The following is a 15,335-nucleotide window of genomic DNA, read 5'->3' as shown; positions in this document are numbered from 1 at the left end:
TGATTTCTTCTTGCCAGGTCTATGCCAATGCTCTTTACTTAAGTTTACTAGTTTACCTCATTAGTAGGCTTCAAATCATTCAAATGCTGTGGCATGTATCTTTTTGAACCTTTCTTGCAGGATCTGGATTGAACTGCTCCTTTCCTGGCTTCCTATTCGGCAGAGATGTGCAGTTAAAGTTCTCTGCCTTGCTTTCAAAGCCAAGGCATTTTGACTAAGTATCTTGGGAGCCTGTACCTGCGTAACGCCCGAGCCTCTCCCCAGCCGTGTAGAACGCACAGAACACGGCGGCGCGTTTGTCAGCCTGAAGGCTTGAAAGAAACACCACCTTGCTGCTGCCTAAGCCCCCACCCCTATTGAAATATATTAAGAGGGGGTGCCCGCTCTGAAAATTGGCACTGCCAGGATGCAGCAGAGGCAAGCCGAGGTGCAGTAGGGGAGGGGCCCAGCAGAACCTATATCTCTCCATATAAAGGGGATACCAGACTAAAATAAGTAATCACCTGAGGCACCAGAACGAGGAAGGAGTTAAGAACTGAAGGTGTATCTCTAGTATTACGGACATATTTCTCTGCATAGTATAAGGAGAACAAGCTTAGGATAAGCCCTGAAGACACCGAAGGGAGGACAACAAAGGGCGGCAAAGGCAGGCTGGTGGGTACAGGCACAACAGAGGTAAGTGTAAGAATTTACGTACGTTTTAAAAATAAAAAGTTACTATTTTTTAACTACAACTGAGAAACGAATAACAGCAGTTCTACAGCTTAAGTATCAAAACTAAGAAATGGCACCGAAAAGAGGGCAAATTCAGCGTAAAGAAGATAGCCCTGAGAAGAGTAAAACAATGGAGGGCTCAATATCACTGGCAGAGAGCCAGGAAAGCCAGGCTTCAGTCACGGACATTAACAAGGGGCGACGTAAGAAAAGAAAAGTTAAAAGGGCAACTAAAAATGCCCAGCAGGCTAAAAGGGACTGTATTCAAACATCGTCCAAACAGAAAGATAACCTGGCAGCGTCCAAATCTATAAAGGACTTTGTAGGGAAACACTACAAATCTATAGAGCCAGTAATAAGCCAGGACCACGAGGAAGACGTGGAGGAATATGGCGCGGAGGGAGGAGAAAAGGCAGGGGCAGCAGCTATGACTATGACTCAGAAAAGGAAAGAACCTGAAGAATACCCCGAAGAAGAACCTCCCGATATAGAGGCAGGAAGGGAGGATCCCTTATTAATAAACCTGACTCTTTTGAGCCAAAACCTCCACATATTAGCGCCTCGTCTATCATCATCTCCTAAAATGTTCTCGTTACAGTCATCGGGAAATGAAGGGCTAAGGGGAAATGAAAGACAGAGCCAGAGTATCATCTGGGGAGGCAAGCTAGACCAAACCCCAAAACACCAAACCGCCCAAAATTCCCTACCGCAGCAAGACTCCATAAGAACTGTTCACCATACAAACCCAGACAGAAACCACACACAGGATTTGGAGCTCTCTGTAATGCCTACTTCATCATTGGTAGACTTAATATTGATGTTACAGAAGACACTACAAGGAATCCTAGAAGTAACACTCTCAAATAATGGAGTGCTGAAAGCTCAGAAACTGCACCTAAAAAAGATCGAAGAGGAATTGGTGGGGATAAAGATTCAAATGCCAAAGATGTTAAGTCCAATAGTTACTGCATCACCCATTAATGAAAGTGTAGAGAATGAACCGGAAGAGGCAGCTGTGGTAAACCCATCAGGGTCTCCACAACCTATAGATCAAAGTATAACAAATGAATCTGTTGAGGTACTAGATAACGTATATATCTCCAGACGCCCAATGCTGATAAAAAGGCGCGGGGTGTATACAGTGGCCCCCTCCAAGAATAGGGTTGGAAGGAAGCGAGCCCTAAATCTAACAGCAAAGAGAAAAGGGAAGAGACTTGAGAGGGAGGAACAGTCAGGCCTAAATGCATAGCCCCGATCTATGTACCAAATAGACCAATGCAATCAGAGCCTAATATAACTAAGACTCCGATAGACCAAAGAAAAAACGGGAGAACCAAGGTCGTAAAGGAGAAACCAATAACATCCCGTATTGTTAAGCATAATGTAAGGATAGATATAGATCAACCTAATAGAGGTAAAAGAGTTGAAAGTACTCAGGCCCAGGTAATATCTGGTACAGGAAGTAAAGGGTCGCAGATAGAGAGATCAAAGGTCAGACAGCAAAAATATGAAACTCCAAAGAAAGTACAAGAGGGGGAGAACAATAAATGGGTATACTTGGATCACATGCTGGTGGGGAAAAGGGGAAATACGATTAGAAAAATGAACCCCCTAAATAGGGCACAGATTTTGACCGCCTTTGCTAAATGTAGTAGCCTGTGTGGGATCAGCACAAATGACCTTCGGCAAATTGGTTTTGTAAAGAACAGATATGGTAAAGAAATAACAAGATAAATCACCTGGGAATAAGGATAATCCCGGAGAGGGAAGTAAAAGCCCCCATAGATAACACCTTTCAAAAATACCACGCAGGTCTGGGGAGGAGACAAGTGAACCTATATAGAGAGGAGGAAGGAAACCAGAGTTGCCTGAACATAGTTATAGATAACACAGGAAACGAAGCCTCATGGGATAATTGGTCTCAATGTAATAGCCCGAGGGGGGATCTAAATGAGAGTCATTCGGAGGCAGAGGTGGAAGAGGATGGTATGAGTGAGGTAGAATAGGATGAGGGGGTGCCGCTAAGTCTAGGTCTCATAACATGGAATGTGAATGGGCTAGGCAATGAGCTAAAGCGAGAAAGTATAAAGGACATAGTAAACAAAGTGTACATTGCCTGCCTACAAGAGACCTGGACATGCGACGAAACCCCATTCATCGAGGGTTATCTTCAATTAAGTCGCCCGGCTACGAAGAAAAGCGTCGGTCGCCCTTCGGGAGGACTAATGACACTGGTTTCAACAAAAGTGCTTAGAGATGCAACATCGTTAAGAATGAATTGTAAATGGGTCCAAGCCAGTAGATTAGAACTATTGACGGTGGAAAAGAAATATAAAATGTTGACAGTGATGAATGTATACATGCAGTGGGATAATGGGGCAGAGTATGAGAATGAGATGAGATTTTTTAAAGAGGATGTCGACATTATACTAGAAAAATATGCATTGGATATTGTGATAATAATGGGGGATTTTAATCATAAACTAAACCCAAAAAAGGCTGACCTCTGGAATAGAGAACTGTTAGAGGTGTATGGAATAAACCCAGCTAGCTTCCCGGCAGGGGAGATATCGAAACAGGATTCAGAACTCATACAATTCTTAGGAGGTAGGGGCTTCCAATGCTTGAATGGTAGAATGAAGACAGATTGTCCAGCAGGGAAGACCTTTAAAATAGGCTCACAGAATTGCCCAATCGACTACATGTTTATACAAGCCTGGAATTTCCCCCTAGTACAGGATTTTAAGTTAGAACAAAAAGAGATCAGTGACCATACTTACTGTACCTAACAATAGTCAGGGGAAGAAATAGTCCCAGAGATAAAGTGATCCCCCAGGAGGTCGAGTACCCCAAACGTGTGACGACACGACTCACGGAGGAGTATCAGGCAAAACTGTTAGCAATGCAAATTAAAATTGAGCCAGAAAATCTAGAGAACAAAAAACTGAAATGGTTTATAGAAAAGCTAGAGGAAGTAGTCCGGTGTTTGAAAATAGAACTAAAAAGGGATAAAAAAACTAGTGGGAAACCACCCAGCCGAGTAAAATGGTTCTCTGTCGAGTGCCAATCTAAAAAAAGGGAGATACGGGCAGCACAAAGAAGACAAAAAAAGAACTTCACCCATGAGAGACAGGATCACATAAGTAAGCTAAAAAAAGACTATAAAAAAATGGTAAATGACGCTAAAAGGTCATTTAAAGAGAAATGTTGGTCAAATCTGTTGGAAGCAATTGAGGAGAAAAACCTTAGACAATTCTGGAAATTGGTAAAGGCAGCAATTGGCCCAACAGATGGCGAACTAAAATGTGTAGTTAGTGAGGCAGCATGGGAGAAGTACATAAGGGAACTATATGGGGTAAGAGTTCCTAGAGTCCATGTAGAGACCCAAAAATGGCAAGAAATATCAGAAGATCTTAAATCTAAATTTAATGCAAATCAAGTAGAACAAACAATAAGAGAATTGAAGCTAACCCGTGCTGCAGGGTCAGACAATCTGCCTGCAATAATATTGAAGTCAGAGGTAAAGTGGTGGGCAAGATTTTTTGCGCAGATGTTCCATATAATATTAACAGAAGGCTTAATGCCACCTAATTGGAAGGGCGCAATAATCAGGCCAATCCACAAGAAAGGAAGTATGGAGGCACCACAAAATTACCGTCTGATTAACCTCCTAGATATAGGAGAGAACGTTTTTTCAAAAATTGTATTGAAACATCTAACGCATGGGTAAAGGAGTGCCAAATTGTCCCCATAGAACAGGGAGGATTTAAGGAGGGACACTCCACGATAGACCATGGATTTGCATTGTGGGCTATGGCAAAGAAGTCAACGGAACAAAATGGCAAGTTATGCTGTTGTTTCATTGACTTCCGAGCAGCCTTCGATTCAGTCGATCGTGTATGCCTATGGGAAACACTATTGAAGGTAAATATCCCCAGAGATCTTCTGACCATAATAATGGAACTACACAGTGGGAATTGGGCGCAAGTTATCAAGGATACGGTGGGATCATTGACACAAAAAATACCCATAGATAACGGTTTAAGACAGGGCTGTGTCCTAGCCCCACAGTTATTCTCAATATTCCTATCAGACCTCCCGGCCATTCTTGAGGTGGAGGGCAGTGCAAGCCCCAGAATGGATGGAAACAAGGGGCCCTGCCTATTATATGCTGACGATCTGGTAATAGTAGACCAGACCGAGAGAGGTCTCCAAAGAAAGCTTAATGCCTTCAACGCATATTGTGCCAGCAAATTTCTAACTGTCAACCTAGACAAAACAAAAATCCTATGTTTTGGGAAAAAATAAGCAGATTTAACTGGTACCTAGGTGAGCTTAAACTGGAGATGGTTAATGAATATCGCTACCTAGGGATATGGTTTGACAAGAGACTAAACTGGTACACGCATCTGGAAATACAAAAAGCAAAAGCACACACTTCAATATGTGGCCTAAAAATGTTTAATAGGGATTATGGAGAGATGTCTCACCGCCCAATGCTAAGAGCCTTTGAGGCAATGATCCCCCCCCAAGTCCTGTATGGAGCAGAAATCCTTTATTTGAGCAGTAAGGGAGCCTGGGACTTGGTGGAGGGGAAATGCCTTAAAGGTCTCCTTTCGCTCCCTCAATCATCTATGATACAAGCTATAAGAAGAGAAATAGGCACAAAGTCTTGGGAGATACAAATACAAATGGCAATAATGAGACTTTGGAAACGTTTTGAAGATCCAGATGGGCAAAAAGTAGCACAATGGTGCAGGAATGAAATCCAGAAGAGTGACCTAAAATGGGCAAAAGCATGTAGGGAAAGATTGACGGAAATCTTTAAAAGATTAAAGGTAGAGGTGACCCAGGAAACGCAACAATTACTTTGTACTAGGAGCGAGTTGAAACTAAAGGGGAAGGAAATATCTGGAATGATTGATATGGGTTACTTGGTAAAAAAGAAATCAGTAACACACATGATGAGCTCTTGGGCAAACGAAAATTGGTTTCCTTACCTAGACATCCTGCCCAACCGTGGCTTTAGGCAGGAGATTTTAAGGCTGCGGATTTGACTCAACCCATGGTTAACAAATAAAGACCTGAAATCGAAAATGTTAGATCAGAAAGGGTGCTGCAGGTGTAACCTGGGATGTAAAGGAGACCTGTCACATATCCTACTCGACTGCTTGACACTATTGGAACAGCTGCGCCCCGTGTTCCTAAAATATGATATAAGAACTAGGGCACAGGCAGCTGACCTATTAACTGAAATTCCCACTATTGAGATTGCAATTGCCCTTGGGAAATACATAAAAGTGGTACTGAATGACTTAAGAAAACAGGAATAACTTGTAGGATTGTATGAATTTTAATTCAATGAAATTATTCTTAAATAAGGGAAACTATTTGGGTTTTATTTGTAAATGCCTAGTTTTATTTTAAATGCAACTCTATTGGCGTGGGTACCAGCATAAGGGTACGTAAGAGTCTAATTTAATATCGATCAAATTTATAATGTTTTATCGTATTTATGTGAATATTTTAAACTTGTGATACTGTCCCTTGTATCTGTTTAAAGACTATGGTCATAATAAACTTACTCTTGAAAAAAAGACTAAGTATCTGTCTAACAAGATCTGTTTGCAATTGCCTTCATGTACCCTTCGCTCATCTGGTACCAGATTTCTACGGCCAGAGCTGGCGGCTTTGGAGCTGGGGAACCAGGTTCGAGTCTCGGCATCGGCTCAATATTCTGTGATTCTAGGCCGATCACTTAATGTCCCCATGCTTACCAAAAATGAATGTGTCCTTGTGTAATGTAACTGGTGCTTATGTAAAGTGCTCTAATACCTTCGGGTCAAGTTCCCGCTATAAAAAACTGTAAAAACAAAAAACATCCCAGTCCCCTGGCTGATGCATAGGAGAGTGTTCTTTTTTATAAAACAGTGCTACTGCGGTGGACTCTCTGCCTGTCATCGTAAGACAGACAACAGACCGTTTTTTTATTTCAGAAAGTCTTTAATAAATGGTTGTTTCAACCATTGGAATGTGCCAATATGAGGAGTATACCTTAGCCCAGGATACCCCTTTTGGGGTTTAAAGCGTATTTTAGAAGTATCATTCATTCATACATACATTGTGTTGAGTGGGAAGTGTTTCACATGCTGATGCCTCTACGATTTTTACTTTGGAGTTTAAGCACTCAATGGCTTAGTTGTTTAATTTAATTTTGCTATTAGACAATAATCAGTGATTACTACAAGAGCTAATCAAAAACAACATTTTCATTACTATTAAAAATGTGAAATCCACATATTTATACTATTTTAGTTACATCTTTTACAGTTCCAATTATGTATTAATAAACGCACCCCTCGTCTATCTAAAAAAAAATTCTATTTACAACCACTCCCATTCTTAATTATTCACTAACAAGCTTTCTTGATGGGCCACCGTGGGTGTTTGCGTATTAATTGATTCATTTAATAATGCTTCACAAAATCTATATAGATATCCCACTAAACAGTCATAATTTTTCTAAGGTTGACTCATCGGCTACCAGATAATTCTTCATCTTCTTCTATTTGGCTATGGAATCTGTTAAACAGTGTGTGTTTCTCTTTCAATGTATCCGTCTTTTTCAAATCTATTTACTGAGGAAATGCCAATTCTCTCTAAACCTTTGGAGGCATGGTATTTCCGGCACTTCCATTATTTTCCTGCTCTCTTCTTTTTAGCACATTACTCCCTAATGTATCCTGTGTGTTATCTGATTTCACCTAATTTCTGCATCGAAGAGAAACTCATATTCTCACATATGTATTTAGCTCCTGGTTGATAGGACCATCATTCGGATATTTCCCTAGTGTTGTGGTACATGGAGTGGAACGTTTTGCTTTTACAGAAAAAATGTGCATATGTATGAGAAAAACATCATTATTTTTGGGTCTCTCAATTCTTTCACTGTAGTAGCCTTCTACCACCATCCTCAGTAGCCCTGGTATTCAATGCACAGCATAGAATGTAATTTCTTACAACAGAAGAATGAATCCGAGGAACAAAATCACGACCTTAGGAAAATTGATCAAAAGATCTGCATTTACACAGAGCTGCCTCTTGCTGGAACAACACAACTTACTTCCACAACATCAAACAGAATCTTAACCTGGGAGAGGCACTAAATCTACACTCACGTTCTCTCCATCTGAAGGTCACCCTGGGCAGCAATGAAGTTAATGCAATTCTACTACTGGACATGTCTAATACATTTGACAGAGCTACAACACCATTGCCTCCTACTCAGACAAGATGACTTTGGCATCAAAGGAACCATCATTGACTGGAAATGTTCCTCTTTTACGACTTTTCCAAGCGATCCGGTACATTCTTGCTGCTCTTGCTCACATTAACAATTTTCTACAAAGACCCTGGTGTAACTCTATATAAATCATCTCACCAATTGTCTTCAATATATACATTCAGTTCTTACAAGGCTAGTAACGTTCCTCAACCTCATGCAGGTTAACTATGGTAATGACATCAATTCATCTTAACATTAGAAACCCCAGGTACCCAGACATCCAACAACTAGACTACTGCCTTCAAGCCTGTGATCTCTGAATGCTGAGATACCACCATAAATTAAATCATTCAAAGCAGACATCATAACCTACAGCAGATGTGATGACTGCCAGCCTAAGACCATGTGACATTAGGACTACTAAACCCAAGCGATTTTGACGGAAGTGAGAAACTTGGGAGTGAGCAATACCCCAGTCTATACATGGTCCTGCAAGTGAACCAAGTCTTTACAATAGCTGTCTAAACAACCTATGCTGTCTGACACATGTTCCTTCATCTAGGTTTCATAGTCAAGCTACTATCGCCTTTATCTTATGTTGTCTTGACCACGTTTTGGAGTCTACCTGGGGGCTTCAATTTAACTGATCTGAAAACCGCTAAGAATTCAAAATGAGGCAGGAGGAGAAGTATTGATGCTTCGTTTGTGGGAACCATCACACCTTCAAGACCATCACAGACTGCAAATTACCAGACAGTGAGTTCAAAACTCTCTATCTTAACATCAAGCCAACAACGGCAAGACACTTGCTGCTTTTGTCTAAGTAAAGCTGCAAAGCTATTGACAGAAGAGAACCTTTTGTGTTTGATTGGTACCACATCTGATCTGACCTTCCCTCGAGAAATGCACCAGTAAAGCCTTCTTTGTACAGGTAGAAAAACAGTAGAAGACAAGATGACACGGAATTCAGGAAGTTAGTAAACACTGTGCTATTTCCCAAATGAGAATAAAAAAGTAACAAAGCTAGTAGACAGAACCACTTTCCATTATTAGCAGGGAATAGATGATGTTGAGATCAGTACCATACCCCAAAAAATAACTTGAATTAATGTTTATTAGACCTCTCATCCTTAGAGTGATCTTTCCCCAGAATTTTTCCTTTAACCTCCTGTTTTTGCTGATCCTTTTTGTTGGCCGTAGGGCTCTGATCACTGTACCTCTTCTATCTCTTGCCAAATTGCATGTGTTTTTCCCCTAACATGATGCCATTGGGGTATACCTGATTGGCATATTTCTCGTACTGGTATGTCCCTTGTAAAGTGGTATACTAAATACCCAGGGTCTGTACTTCAAATACTACTAGTGGGCTTCAGCACTAATTGGGCCACTCACATAAGTAGCCTTTCAAACCTCTCTCAGGCCTACCACTGGAGTGCTTGTGTGTGCAGTTTGCTGCTACTTTGAATTGGCATTTAAGTCAGTAGGTTTGGGTTGACTCCTGAGACGTACAGGCAACAGGTCAGGGCCAGTCACAACCCATCTACACAAATGTGGGTGGATTTCTTAGATTATGCTGGTATGCCACTGAAGGGCTGAGTGAGGGACAGCAAAGTTAATGATTATGAAGGGTTGAACAACTTATTTTTTAAGGGGCACATTCTTGGCACTTGTTTTCCAGAGCTGTGCCAACACCTGGTTGATGGGTAGCCTACTGACTCCAGGAAGCTTGCTTAAGAGACACCCCTGGGTTAGAAGCAGCGTATCCAAAACGGTATCTGTGGGGAACTCCCAAAAGAGTGGTTACGGTTCCCACCAGAAGAAGGAGGGGGGAGAGAAAAAGAAGTTCTTCTCAGGCTCCAAAAACAACTCACATGGGAAAGGATCTGGTTTACATTCCCTATCTGACCACCAGAAGAAAAACTATCCTCACAAAGATCAGCAGCCCAAGATGCTACAAGGGGGATCCCAATTGTCCAAAAAAGCACCACCTCTCACTAGAGGAAAGGTTCTAGGGGTGGTCGGAGTAGTGCTGGGGAGGAGTTAGTTCCTGTTAATGGGGGTAGTTTATTGGGGTTACCGAAGTGTCCCTGGGTGACTGTGAAATGTTCCAAAGATCCATGTGCCCTCAAATACTAAAACGTATAGGCAATGGGTCACCATCAATGAGCAAGGGGTTAAGGCTCTGATTGATACAAGAGCCAGTATAACTATGGTAAGGAGTCAGCTGGTTTCCCCACAACAGGCAAATCCCCATGCATTCCACCAGCTTGTGGTGGCTGACAACAGAGGGGGTCACTATCCTGTGGCCCTTGTTCCATTTGAGTGGGGGGTTCCAGGTCTTCTGAAAGTTGCAGTGAGCCCTGCCATGCCTGTACACTGATTGTTAGGTAATGACATTAAGCATGCTACCTGGAAAGAAGTGGAGCTCAAGGCTCATATGGAGAGCTAGGGTGCCACAACAAGGTCCATAGCTGCCCAGATGGCTGTCAAAAAGGGCTGGAACAATGGGCCAGCCAGCTGCTAAGAAGGGGAGAGGCAGAGGATGTGAGAAACCAACCGCGGACTGTACCTCCAGTGAGTTGGATGAGGCAGCTACAGTGCCCCCCCCCCCATAGTCCACTGAGGAGGACATTTCTTCACTTGGTGACCTGCCTGAGCTTGACATGTGGAAGGAGGACCCACCAAGGAGGAGGATGTCCTGTAGGGCACAAAGGGAGTGCCTACCCCTTGTGGCAACAGACTGAAGCCCAAGCAGCAGGTGATGCCTCTGGTAGTCACCACATTTACTGGGAGTACATCCTCCTGTGCAGTGAGCCTAAGCCTCCTGTGAATGGGACAGCAAGGGCCCTGGTGGTCCCCCCAAATGCTACACGGCCTTTCTACTGGAACTGGCTCATGAAATTCCCCTGGCAGGATTCCTGGGCCATGACAAGATCTTTGAAAGGCTTGTCCCCCTCACTTCATTTGGCCTTTGATCAAGAATTGCTCAGATGCATTCTTTAGCACTTGTCTGACCCTCTAGGACAGTGGGAAGACAGGGCAGAGGCCTAAAGTCCCCCTCAATCCCTTTCCTGTTGTTGGCACACCCTTTGAGAGGGTGGGCATTGACATTGTAGGGCCTATGAATCCCAAGACTGCATCAGACAACAGGTTTATCCTGGTTCTGGTGGACCATGCCACTGGGTATGCAGAGGTAATCTCTCTGCAACCATGACCGCACCGGCATGGTCAAAAGCCCCGATGGAGAATTTTAGCCGAGTGAGTTTCCCCAAAGAGGTTGTGTCTGACAGTGGCACAAACGTCATGCCTTCTTATATGCAGTCAATGTGGAAGAAGGGTGGAGTAAATTACAAGTTCTCAAAACCCTACCATCCACAAACCAATTGGCTTGTTAAGAGGTTCAACAAAACCCTGAAGGGCATGATTAGAGACCTACCTGAGACACTGAGGAAATAATGGCATATCCTCTTGCCAAGCCTGGTGTTTCCTTACAGAGAGGAGTAGGTTTTAGTACCCTTCGAGCTGTTGTAAGGGCACCCATTCAGAGGTCTTCTAGCCTGAGATGAGAGAAGGGTGGGAACAAGCTTCTAGGAAGATCCCGCAGGATGTAGTGAGCTACATGCTGGCCTTCAAAAAGCTAGATAGGTAAGTTATGGAAGTAAGCTTCCAGTAAACTTTAAGCCAGCCAGGAAATCATGAAAGCATAGTATGACAAGCATTGTACCACTGCGAAGATTCAACTTGGTCATAAAGTGTGAGGGATGGAGCTGGTAGAGCCCGATACCCTTCAGTATCACTGGAATTAGCCCTATAAGGTACTTGAAAGAAATAGTGAGGCCACATACCTAGTGGACCTCAAGACCCCCAGGCAACCCCACATGGTGCAGCATGTAAATCAACTAAAACCACACTTTGAGTTGTCTGAGCTCACCATGCTTTTGCTGACAGATGGAGGCGAGGAAGAGGAGAGTGACCCTCTCCCTGTTCTCTTGGACTCCAGGGAGAAGGATGGGTCTCTGGAAAGAGTACTCTATCTGCTGAACAACAGATAGACTGCCACCAAGTATTTGGACAGTACTCTTCTCTGTTCTCCCTTATCCCTGGGACTACACACCGGTGTACCAATGATGTAGACACAGGGGACGACCTCCCTGTTAAGAATAAGTCTTCCAGGTTGTTGGGTAAGGTGATGTCCAGCATTAAGGCTAAAGTGTTCAAATTGCTGGAGTTGGGTGTGATAGACCCTCTAGTAGCCTGTGATCCAGTCCTGTGGTTCTGGTACCCCACTGGGCACCACACCTGAACTGAGATTATGTGTGGATTACAGAGTGCAGAATTCAGTGACAAAGACAGATGCTCACTCCATCCTCGGGCTAAGGTGTTGATCAACAGGTTAGGGGCTGCCCAGTATCTCAGTACCCTTTATCTTACATCAGGGTACTGGCTGATTGCCCTAACAGAAGGAGCCAAGGAGAGGTCAGCATTCTCCACTCCAGAGGTCCACTGTCAGTTTAGGGTGATGCCCTTTGGATTAAAGAATGCCTCTGCCACCTTCCAGAGGCTGGTAAACCAGATCTTTGATTGCAAGGAGTCCTTCTGTGCTGCCTATCTGGATGACAAAGCTGTCTCCAGTAGCAGCTGGCAGGACCAGCCTTTTTACCTCCAGGAAGTGCTTCAAGCTCTGCAGCAGGCAGGCCTGACTATCAAGGCAATTAAGTGCCAGATAGAACAGGATGTGTGGTGTACTTGGGACACCTGGTGGGCAGGGGGAAGGTGCAAACCCTTCAGGCCAAGATGGAAACCATAATGGCCAGGCTGCCCCCCAAATCCCAGACTGAGGTCAGAACATTCTTTGGCCTCACTATGAACTATACGAGGTCTATCAAGGGATATAGCACCATTGTTTTCCTCTTGACTGAGTTGACTTCAAAGAAGCAACCCAGGAAAGTGAGTTGAACAGAGGCATGGCAAACTGCTTTTGACTCCCTAAAGCAGGCCATGTGAACAGCTACTGTGCTTAGGGCCACTGACTTCTCCAAGGTATTTATCATTTAGACAGATGTCTCGGAGCATGGCATAGGGGCAGTACTATTCCAGCTTAATGGGGAGGACCTAGACCAACCTGTCGTCTTTATCTCCAGGAGGTTACTCTCCAGGGAACAGAGGTGGGGTGCTATGAAAGATAAGTTTTTTCTGTGGTCTGGGCACTGAAGAAGTTGAGGCCATACATGTTTGGCACTCACTTCCTTATTCACACTGACAAGAAGCCCCTCAGGTGGCTCATGCACCACGCAAATGTTGATGGTCTATCTAGGTTTTACCACCTAAGTGATGAGAACACCCTAGAGGTTGGGTTATCTCTTTACTTTCAAATCGGGTGGACATATGTGAAAACTACTGGCCTAGCCTTAACCTCCCCTTTTATTACATACAAGTCACCTCCAAGGTATGCCCTAAGTATCCCTATGGGCAGGTACTGGCAAACAGTCTATTTCGTTTTTCAATACTTTGAGGCTTATTGCTTCTGTGCCTGGCTCACTGGAAGTGGCCCAGATACCTGCATCATGTACTTAGACGCAACTCCTGTCTGTGTGTAGCAGAACCCACGTGTCGACTTGGTTGTAGGAGTAAAATTGGTATATCTCATCGGAACCAGGACTTTGCCTCCAGAGATCGATGCATCGGAGAGAGTATTGCAGCTGCTGTAGCTTGGTGACCTCAACTGCGTGGCAGAATCTGGCACATCGCTGGATGCCTCTCGCCTCCGGCACCCATATTCGCAACTGACGCATAGTCTTCACCACATGGAGAAGATAGACACATCTCGCTGTTTGCAACCAGGAAAGATACTTCATTCACCTGGGCTAGCGTGGGTCCGCTAGCGGGCCGGGGCTCCATTGCGGTCACCTGAACCTTGACTTCGCCCCCTTCCAGCGTGACCTAATGTTGGCTTTTTTGTGCTGCTTGCTTCTAAGCAATTTCCTGCAGGTATACCCTCAAAATTCAATATCTTAATTACTACACATCGGACTTTTGTCCAGATCACAATAATCAGTTTTTTGAACATTTGTGGAGTCTTTTTGTGGTGTATTCATTGTGTGATTGTGTGTCTGTATGTTGCGCAAATACTTTACACATTGCTCCTTTAGATAATCCTGATTGTTCTGTGCGAAGCTACCAGGGAGGAAGCACAGGTTGTATTTTAGTGTATAGCTAGCTTACCCTAACTAGAGTGGTGCTCCCTACCTGGCTTGGGTGCATACCTCAGCCAACTAGGAATCCCATTTCTAACAATCATGTCAAGGGTGGTACGCACAACCACATATGTATCTATACTTCTCTCCACTCCATGCATATGTTTAGCTACACATTCACAGTGACACAATAAGAGCAACCTCATCCATAATGCACAACACTAAAACATTTCTCACAAAGCCCACACTTTCCCCATACCTCTTTCTCCATCAATACACAAGAGCTGTTATAGATCAAACTATCCTGGCTCTTCCCCCTGCCCAAAGTAGAGCAACAAAACATAAAAAGCACACAGCTCGCATAATGCGGAAACCCTACCTAAAAAGCGAAGTATTCCATCCAACAACACCATTAATGAGCATGCTAGCCATGTAGAAATGCACTTTGAACATAAGTCTGGGGCCTATTCAACACACTTATCAATACTATACAAAGAATCCCATTATCACGCCTAATAACGTGCCTCTACCCTCAATTGCGCAAGAATCACATGCTGTCTGTTCATGTACCTTAGTTTAGGCACTAAACATCACCGGATTTATTTCTTACACAGCCTTTATGTGTCTTCTACTCATGCCAGAGAAGATAAACATCAAACTTTCTATTCATTATAGAACCAGCGTGGCCTATGTTTTCCCAGGAGTTCCTGCAGAGCCCATATGGATTAAACGGTCAACCCTCCTTGAGTCTTGAATAGCTTTGGCCTAGAAGCCATCTGCTCTCTCTCCAACAATGCCTAAGGCATGGATCCCCATCATTTGATGCGAGGAGTCTTATTACGCATTAGGCACATTGAAGAAGATATGGTGATCATTCATCTGGGACAAACTGATTCTTGTTCATTGCTACTGGGGTCATTCTTCTTTCTGACACAGCATGCAATGGGTATTTCATTGTAGCCGATGCTCCTTTAATCACTTATAGTGATTTCAAGACTCTTTTAATCATGAGCATTAAATAGTTACTGACTTAGGAAGATCTATTTTCAGAGTACAAAGTAGACTCATGTCATGAGTCAGCATCTGAAGGTCATTCATTTTTCAATTAAAGATAAATGACTCATTGCTTAGTAATCTAACTA

General features: G+C 43.5%; 1 protein-coding gene across 5 annotated transcripts in view; it reads right to left on the bottom strand.

The window, feature by feature from the left end:
- The window catches only part of SFMBT2 (Scm like with four mbt domains 2), a 1,092,424-nt gene that overhangs the window by 842,700 nt on the left and 234,389 nt on the right, over positions 1 to 15,335 (bottom strand). The window lies entirely within an intron of this gene.

The sequence above is a fragment of the Lissotriton helveticus genome, chromosome 1_1 (assembly GCF_964261635.1).
Source record: "Lissotriton helveticus chromosome 1_1, aLisHel1.1, whole genome shotgun sequence".
Taxonomy (NCBI): Eukaryota; Metazoa; Chordata; class Amphibia; order Caudata; family Salamandridae; genus Lissotriton; species Lissotriton helveticus.
Note: the sequence above shows the minus strand (reverse complement) of the source record. Positions and strands in the feature narration are given on the sequence as shown.